The following is a 10,000-nucleotide window of genomic DNA, read 5'->3' as shown; positions in this document are numbered from 1 at the left end:
AGACTACCACCTTGGTAGCGGCGAGTTCGGTTCTCGGGCATTCCACTGAGGCGTCCGAGATGTGTATTTCTGGTGATAGAAGTTCACTCTCGAAGTGGTTCGGAAGTCACGTAAAGCCGTTGGTCCGCCTGCTGAATAACCACTGGTTCCATGCAACTTAAAAACACCATACAAACAAACAAACTGTACACTGTAGGAATTATCTAAGGTTCTTTGCAGTGTCCCTTCGGCCCCTAGCTGCAACATTTTTCATTCCTTTTCCTCTACCTCAATTCACACACTCTTCCTTCCGTCTTGCTGTCCACCCTCTCCTAACGATTGTTTCATAGTGCATCTGGGAGGTTTTCCTCCTGTTACATCTTTCAAACCTTTCTACTCTCAATTTCCCTTTCAGCGCTGAATGACCTCATGCGTCCCAGCGCTGGGCCTCTGGCGTAAATTTTATATTCTATATTCAATGTATATTCTAGAGTTTATTCAGCTAAGGTCATAGCGCAAAGAATTGCTGAAGTCAACCAAGTAGGGTACACTGGGAACATCACTGATATAATTATAAATGGCACAAACAACAGAAAAGAAAACAGCCATTCGCTAACGACAAACACACAACGCAGCTAATCATTCAGACTGGCTATTAAGATGAATACCAATTTACCACAGTGTCGAAGTTCTATGTCGAACATTTTGAAAGTCAAATCCGGTGGAAAAATACCTGGACGATACTCAAATTCTGAAACACGTCTTATAAAACTATTAATAAGGGTCACAAACCGGATAGAGTGTTCTTCCGTATACATTTATGAGCGTAGTTTACACTCGGGAGCAAAAGGTAGTTTCTAACATATCCCAGAAAGACTTTAGCGGAAAGCACAAATACTCTCCAACTGGCAGTTATTTTTAGATATTTCATCCTCCCTCGCGCTGGAACGACCATAACAACTTGGCAAAAAACCTTTCGTTAATACCCGTAAGCAGAATGAATTTAACGGTTGTGCATTACACTGTCAAACGCATTTGAATTTTACTCTCGGTACAGAAAGTGAGAATGCTTTGATGATTACGTATCGACATCAGCAACAGAAAGAGTGATGAGAATATCAATAATAATGGTAGTTTTGAATGACATGAATACCTGAAATGATTAATGATGATGACGATAGCATTCTAGGAAAGATTAAGGCAGATGATAACGTAGTATACAGTTTTGGCAACCTGTACTGTTCATAAAAAGACACTCCAGAGTGGAGATTCCATGAACAGTCAGCTGTAGAGGCTACAATAACTCAGACAGAGATTATTTAATTTTGAATGAAAATATCACTTTACCTTTTGATTTTTTTTAAAGAGAACTATAAATTTTTTCCAAATATGAACAAAACACAAACAGATTTCATTGTTTATCACTCAAAAAAAAAACAAATATTTTCGCTCGTGACCTGACCCTTTGACCTCTGGTGACGTGACTCAAGATTTGTAGTACAGTGTTGTCGAATATTCTTGACTGAAGAAAAAAATAGTAAAAATAAAAGTAAACACAACGTAACTTAATGAGATAAGGTAATTTTTGTACGAATTCATTTGTTGTCATTGCGTCCAGGTGCGACACAGGACATAAAAATGCTAATTTGACAAGTGTTTTGGTACACGCAGCCATGGCGACAGACTTTACGCTGATAACCCCAAGGCCTTTGGAAGACACGACCCACTTCTCGGTATCCCAAATCTTTTGTAACCAACAGCTGCTTTGGTTGTGTGTGCGTGCGCACGTTATGAAACATCACTTGAAAAAAAAATCAGTAAATTAGGGTCTCATTTATAATTTCTGCCATCATAGGCCTACCCTGTTGAGCGTCACTCGATTCAGAAATATTAACAGTAAGAAATTTGTAATTCATGTTGCAGTTTTTTTTCCCTCGGTGAAAGTGACCGGCCTTAGCCTCAGTGTCGCCTCTTTAATTTGATAACAGATTATGATCGTAGGCCTAAGCCGTAGGCAGTGACAGAAGAGGTCAGCTTAGTTCCCAAAGAGAGAGAGAGAGAGAGATTGTAGGAGTCTCGTTGATAAATGAACCGACGCCTGTGGGGGGCTTCGAACAAGAGGTTCGTGAACTGGAAATGGCCAGACATACGAAGACAGTTAGGAAGATGATGGAGAAAATAACGGATAAAGGAAAACAGCTATAGCAGAAGGGAGAAATAGGAGAAGTAAATAAAGGAGAATCATGATGTAAAGCCATTGTCAGAAATAATCCTGATCACAGCAAGCAGTGATAACAGAGGGGAAAGGGAATAAAGGCGAAGAATATCTTCTATCAGAAGCTAGCCTGATCACTGAAAGCAGTGATAACCAAGAGGAAGTGTAGATAAAGGAGAAAAGAAAACTCTTATCAGAGGCAAAGGTGATTAATGAAAGCAGTGAAAACAGAAGGGAAAGAGTTTCAAAACCCCTCAAAATAAAAAAAAAATGAAAAAAGAAAGCGAATGCAAATCAGCAGATGCAAATGAACGGAATTGCACTGAAGCTCAGAGGGGTAAGCCAACACCAAATAAACGAAAAAAAAGGAGAGCCTTTACATAGCACTACAATAATTGGTGACTTCCACGGACGTTCGTATGCTTGCTGAAGACTTAGACTTTTTGGGTGACTCACTCACTGACAAGAGAAATTACGAAGAGAGAGAGAGAGAGAGAGAGAGAGAGAGAGAGAGAGAGAGAGAGAGAGAGTCGTAGTTTAACCTATAATATTAATGTCGCTGGATAGAACGATGTACAGCTCTAGCACTGAAAGCAACTTGAACGCAATCTTCCGGAATTGCATATAGAGGAATTGATGATTTCATAAACCATACCCCACACACACACACACACACACACACACACACACACAGAGCAGTGCTGTTCATCATCACTACATGGATACTTTCAACAAAACAGCAGCATCATTTTCCCAAACAGACAAATTCTGACGTCTCTTGTAAAGAAGAAGATCTGACACCCACGGTACTCAATCCGGAGAACGAACGCCAAGTTCTCTTTACGTTCATTCATAACAACACGGACGCACTAATGATTACCATGAGCCTTTTTTGTCTGAGTTTATTCAGCGAACAAGGACGCCCTTGGGAGAACAGATAACCAGTTCCATTGGTAACCAAGAGGCACCAAGTATAAGCCACGGCTGAAGATACCTAGATAAACATGTCGGTGGAGATGAATACAGAGTAGTTACAGCCACCTTAGAAGGATATGAACGAGAGAGAGAGAGAGAGAGAGAGAGAGAGAGAGAGAGAGAGAGAGAGAGTCTTTTGCTTAACAGAGGGTCTTGTGTTCTAGAAGAACAGTTCATCGGATTGATGCTCATGATAACATTGGCTAATTTGCAGACATTATCTCGTTGTCTTGTGCAATACTATTAGATGTACGAAAGGTACGGTTTTTTTAAGCTCTTCGTAATCTAAATCATTGTGAAAGAGAAGAGAGTGAATAGAAATAAATCAGTTATTGATATTTAAAAAGAAATGAATCATCGACGGTTACCAAAGTTTTTTAAAAATTAGTGAAATCTGTAGTATGGAACTTTTGAGTTGTAGCTGTGCATTAATATATATATATATATATATATATATATATATATATATATATATATATAATATATATATATAGAGAGAGAGAGAGAGAGGAGAGAAGAGAGAGAGAGAGAGAGAGAGAGAGAGAGAGAGAGAGAGAGTGAGTTCGCGTTCGCTCGCTTCATTGATGATGTAACTTTGTTAGTAAAAGGAAATTTGTTGTAATTTTTAAGTAAGAGAACGAATAGATAATAATGTTACATGACGTAATAATTACGCAGAATATCATATCTTCAATGAATTTTCAATTGATTACAGATCCATCCACAGATTTAAAGAACATTTTCTGATCCCGTTAGACTTTGTGACCAGTGTATGATACATGAGTTACAAGTCTAACGGATATTCGATAGGCTACATTGACACAAACATGCTCAGAAAGGAGAGATAATAGATAGACCTAAAATCGTTGGCAGCCATTAATATTGATACAGATCGCTTACTTTCCACTGAGAGGTAAATGAGTGGTTGCTGCATAAGAGAACCAGCGCGAAGAAATAAACGATTCCTCTGTTTTTGTGTCACATTTCCCAATCAGTTATGGTAGGGATTTAATTCGTATATTCCTCACAAAATGCTTCTTCTCTTCGTTGGTTTCCTATTGTGAGCCATTCAGTGGCTACCCTTATAAGTTAGCACTGAGAACACTCTTGATGCTCTACTTAAAAAAAAAATAAAAAGCTTCTTCTTTCCTTTTTCATGATGTAAAAGTGCGAGCTGGTCTTTCGCCCGGTTAGCCTGCTTGCATAAGAGAGAGAGAGAGAGAGAGAGAGAGAGAGAGAGAGAGAGAGAGAGAGAGAGAACTGGGGGAGGGAGGCTGTCATTTTTACTGAAAGATAAGTTATAACTTTGCATATTAATCCGCGGAAGCTAAAAATGATAATTAGACAAAATATGGATCGAACACATATGAAAATGATGTCAAGGATTTGGCCGGAAAGTGGTGAAGACTGACTCCACATAAAAAGTGGATCATAGCGCAGCGAGCAGAAGTAGAAAAGCACAGATTTCAAAATGTGATGGATGATGAGGTAGTTGGGGGTTACATCCCTGTTGGCGTGAGACCAGAATATGGACACGAAAAAACAAAGAAGAAGAAATGAAAGAAACTGAATAAACTAGGCAGCACGAGTATATAGGACAACTGCAGGAATTTACATGTAATCATCAGAAGTAACGAAAGGAGAATCAGGAACACCGGAAGTAGAAAGAGAAATCCAAAGGCTGGCAGTAACTGAGGGAGAGAAATGGAAACGTTTAGTGAGAGGATTATTGATGTAGGAAGACATACCTGACTGGTGTCTTGAGATTTTCTCACTAGAGGAGTAGGGGAGAGGAGCTCCCCCCCCCCCCCCCCCCCAGTTCAAAGGAACATTTAGTGAATCATTACCTATTAGAATGGCAGAGGGGAAGTCCCCTTGGAGCAAAGGAATATGAACGAGGATAAATAAGCCCAACAGGAAGGAAGAGGTGTTATGCAGCTAAACGCTACACCAATATTCGTGGAAGCAGATTCATCAGTCTGAAGCTAAGTTATCCATTTCTTTTCCTGTCCATACTTCTGCATTCAAATCATCTATCAACACCACGATTTCACATTCTTCAAACCCTGAGATAAAAAAAAATGAGGCTTAGAATCTTTTCATTACTTTTTGCAAAGACTAGCCGGTTGTTCTTAACGCATGCACACATAATCGCATGCACACATACACGCAAACACACACACACCCACACACACACGCAATAAAGAGTAACTCTTAAATAATATATAAGGAGAGTTGACCCTCATCAGTACCAGCTTCAGGTTCTGACTTATTACAATACGCGCCATTTAAGGCGAGCGCCATAAATGAGGAGAAAGCTCTCTAGAACCCAGGAATTGGATCTTTGTTTTGCCCTTCAAATGAGGATATCGTCTCGGAGATCGGCGATTATGACACGGTAAACGTGCAGGATTGTTCCCTTATCCCACGGCTTGATGATATTGGCCTTTAGCCATTTTTTAGGAAAGGCTTCACATAGTTTTTTTTCTTTCCCGCATTCGAAAGTAATATGCGTATTCAAGTACAAACATTATGGATGAAATAGATACGTATGAATTTTTATCATATCGTGACATATCGTCATTTACAAACTTTAGGGTGCAAATGTTGTGTAATGTCTAGTTCCCTCTACTTCGCAAATATCACCGAAGGGGTGTTCTAATTGATAAACGACTCGGTGCCTAGTAGACTCGAACACCTGACTTTAGGTCTCTTGACAGCCAGCGGTTACCGACGTCGACAGAAAGTGGTCGATAAGTACTGGCTGGAGTTCGAGTCTCCCGGGTACCGAATCGTTTTCCATTATAATTCCTCTTCGGTGATATTTCCGAAGTGGAACGAATTGGATATTACACGACATTTGCGTCTTAATGTGCAACAAAATGTCACGGTGATGTGATGAAGATTCATTAATGTTCATTTCATTTTTAACATTTATTTCCTGAATATTGCTACTGGGCTCGTGTTGAGAAAGGTACTCTTGACATAACACTACACTTCAGAAGTAATGCAACAGCTTCAGTCAGTTTAGCAAAAGGTTTCTTTGATGGGAGACCGGATGCAGGGTAAAAAGAGCGCTCAGGCGAGAGCATATCTCCTTTAAACCAAGGTATTGGCCCCTCGTTGTCAGCGGAGACCAAGTGTGAAGTTTGCCAGTGACCAGTGACCTTTCTACGAAATCTGATTCCGTATCATGTGTTGTTCATAACTGGTCAACTGATTGAAACGCTGATACCGTGACTGGGACCTTAATGGCCCTTAAAGATCTTTACCAGGTTTCATCGAAATCAATTTTTCAGTTCTTGAGGTATTATGTTAACACACACAAACATTGGTTAAAACATTATCTCAACAAAGTCTGTTGGCAGAGGTGATGGACGGGTCCTTAATCTATAAAGTTGTGAATAAGCAGCACAAAGGAAGTCCTTTGCATTTCCGTACACTAAATGCCTTATGAATAAGATACCACCACAAAGTCTCAAAATCCTACTGACGTAATTCATATAACAAAAGAGCATTATTATATATATATATATATATATATATATATATATATATATAATATATATGTGTGTGTGTGTGTGTGTGTGTGTGTGTGTGTGTGTGTGTGTGTGTAGAAATGTATGAATAAATATACAAGCATAACATTTTTTAGCGTCTTCATTATTTGTGCAAACTCAACAATTATTAGTTTGCACTGTCTTTTGCCAAAGGACATCAGCCCAGATAATTCATGTCAAGTGTGTCGGTGGACAAGGTATACATGGCAACTTTCCTTACTTTCCCTGAGCCTTTAAGCAGTAACTACATCAATAAAGCAAGCACTATATTCAGTTGCATTCCTGACGAAGAGCAAAAAAAAAAAAAAAAGAAAGAAACTTCAAGATTTAAAAGCACAGAAGTCGAAGGCGCATGTGTGCTTGAAACCTCAAAATTCCCCCCCTGCCGAGTATGACAACTTCAATTATAAATGAAGTCAACAGAGATTTTGTTTTCGTCAGAGATTCCTGAGATTGGCCCACTTTTCAACAGCCTCAATCATGAATCAGCCGTGTGCGCTTATGATTATTATATTATATTGTGATAGCCTTTATTCAGTGATACACTCTTTATATTTAAGCTATTCAGTGATACACTCTTTATACTTTGCTTAATAATTAAGATTTAATCTTCTGCTCCTTATTATTATTATTATTATTATTATTATTATTATTATTATTATTATTATTATTATTATTATTATTATTAAGGAAGCTTCGTCAGTGATACATTTTTTAGATTTTACTTAATAGTTTAAGTTTAATCTCCGTCTTATTATTATTATTATTATTATTATTATTATTTTAATTATTATTTATTAATTATTAATTATTATTATTATTATTATTATTGAGAATCAAAAGCCACACTAGTGTTAAAAATATATTTATGTTCAGGGTTAAAATATATTTTCAACACTGCTCTGGCTTTTAATTCTCAATATTATAGCCTCGTTACATGGGTTCCTTGGTTCATTGTTATTGTTGTAAATATTATTATTATTATTATCATTATTATGCAAGATTCTTCAGTGATAAACTCTCTACTTTACTCGGGAAAACTGTGAATGACAGGCTATGGGTAGGGGGAGGGAAGAAGGTGAGAAAGGAGAGGGGAAGGGGGAGAGGGATGGGAGGGTGAGGGGAAGATAGAAGGGGAGGGAAGGGGAAGGGGAAATTACGTTTCTTTGTTAGAAGAAAAAAAATCATCTCATCTGAACATAAGCCTTTTCAACAATAGTCAGACCTTTTATGAGTGAGTGAAATAAGCTGCACAGGAAAGAGGAGGTGAATTGTGCAAGGATCTGTCTTCTGCAGGCTTCAAGAATTCGTAGTGGATTCAGTATATATGAATGTACTGCTAACTATACTTCAGAAACTCCCCCTCCGTCTTCCCTCCCCCTACCCGTAGCCAGTCATTCGCAGTTTTCCCAGGCAGAGCCGGGTAGGTCAGCTTGTTTATATAAAGCTATAAATCATTCTCGATCAAAGCTCTGTTCAATAGCTTTGTTTGGTTTAAATCCACCAAGCCGTTTAGCCGTGATTGAATAACAGACAGACAGATGGACATAATGCCTAGTATTATTAGTATTATCATTATGAAAGCTTTTAGTCAGTGATGCCATCTTTATATTTTGCTTAACAATTTAGATTTAATTTTGGGATCCATTTCTGCTCATAACATAGACTTGCCTGTGTATGTATATACATTTGTTCTAGTCACGAAATATATAAACAAAAAAAAAAAAAAGGATTAAAAATGTGTAACGAAACAGCTATTAAGACTAATCCATCAAACAAACAAAACGGCAAATTATAATGAATGATACATGCACAAATCAAGATGTTTTCCGAATACACATATGAATAAATGATTACATAATCAATATCCTCGGCACACCTGCACGTCTGTTTTAGGTAGGGTTTAAATAGCTAATTTAGTGGGCCAGTTCAGACGAACTGTTGGTGGATGTCCTTCGAGACCATCCTTTATGATAAAATTATTAATTATTATTATTATTATTATTATTATTATTATTATTATTATTATTATTATTATTATTATTATTATTATGAAAGTTTATTCAATGATACTATCTACCCATTTTGCTTAATAATTTAGGTTTAATTTTGCTCTTATTATTATTATTATTATTATTATTATTATTATTATTATTATTATTATTATTATTATTTTGCGAAAGCATATTCGTTATATTCTCTTTATATTTTACTCATTAAATTAAATTCAATCTTACATTTATTATTATTATTATTATTATTATTATTATTATTATTATTATTATTATTATTATTATTATTATTGTTATTATTATTATTCAAAAGATAAACCCCTATTCATTTCATATGGACCGAGTTAACATTGGCCATTGACTTGAAATTCGGACTTCTCAAGAATGTGTTGTCCATTCGCAAGAAGTTCCGGAAGATAATAGGAAATACAGAAAGAAGAGATAGGCTGTTGAAAAAATAAACTAATAGATTAATAGATATATAAATAAAATTGTAAATGAGTTATTAAAAAACAAGAATTGTTTAGTCAATGTCTTAACGATAAGTATATGAATATGCTGAAACAACTTATTTGGCAATTATGGGAAAAAAACTAATAGATTAATAGATATGAAAATAACAGTGTAAATGAGTTATTAAAATACAAGAATTGTTTAGTCAATGGCTTAACGATAAGTATATGAATATGCTGAAACAACGAACTTGACAATAATGGAATAAGTCCTTACACCCATTGTCTAATTTTCTCATTACTGGATGAAACTGCCTACGAAGCATGATCATAATACTATTATAGACGTTTTCGCTACTCCTGTTGTCACAGATTTTTATGTTATTCGTGTCCTTTCAAAATGATTCGATTTCTGAACTGTATAAGTTTCTGTCCTTGCGAATTTAACCTTATTTGTTGACAGTTCTGTATTGTGATATTATTATGAACTCGAATTTCATATTGCTTTATCCTTCTGATGTAAAAATGTCAGATAGAGGCTGTCGTTCAAGCAGAGAAATGACAAACGCTGGGTGGGAATGGAAAGTTGCCAATTAGTAAATATTGAACGAAGGTCATCCGCAGACACCTGACTGCGCGAAGGTACTTGAGTCCCAGTGCATGATTGCCCAACCCATGCTCCCCGAAGCAGTGGTGATTAGCAAAGCAAATTCTAACGCTCCCCGACGTTCACTGGAAGAAGCCTTTTATTGCGAAATTTGAAGTCTACGACAAGAGTGATGCCCTGAAGAGTCTCAAATGCTTGCG

The sequence above is a fragment of the Macrobrachium nipponense genome, chromosome 35, assembly GCF_015104395.2.
Source record: "Macrobrachium nipponense isolate FS-2020 chromosome 35, ASM1510439v2, whole genome shotgun sequence".
In the NCBI taxonomy this organism is placed as follows: domain Eukaryota; kingdom Metazoa; phylum Arthropoda; class Malacostraca; order Decapoda; family Palaemonidae; genus Macrobrachium; species Macrobrachium nipponense.
The sequence above is the reverse complement of the archived record's forward strand: the minus strand, read 5'-3'. Positions refer to the sequence as shown.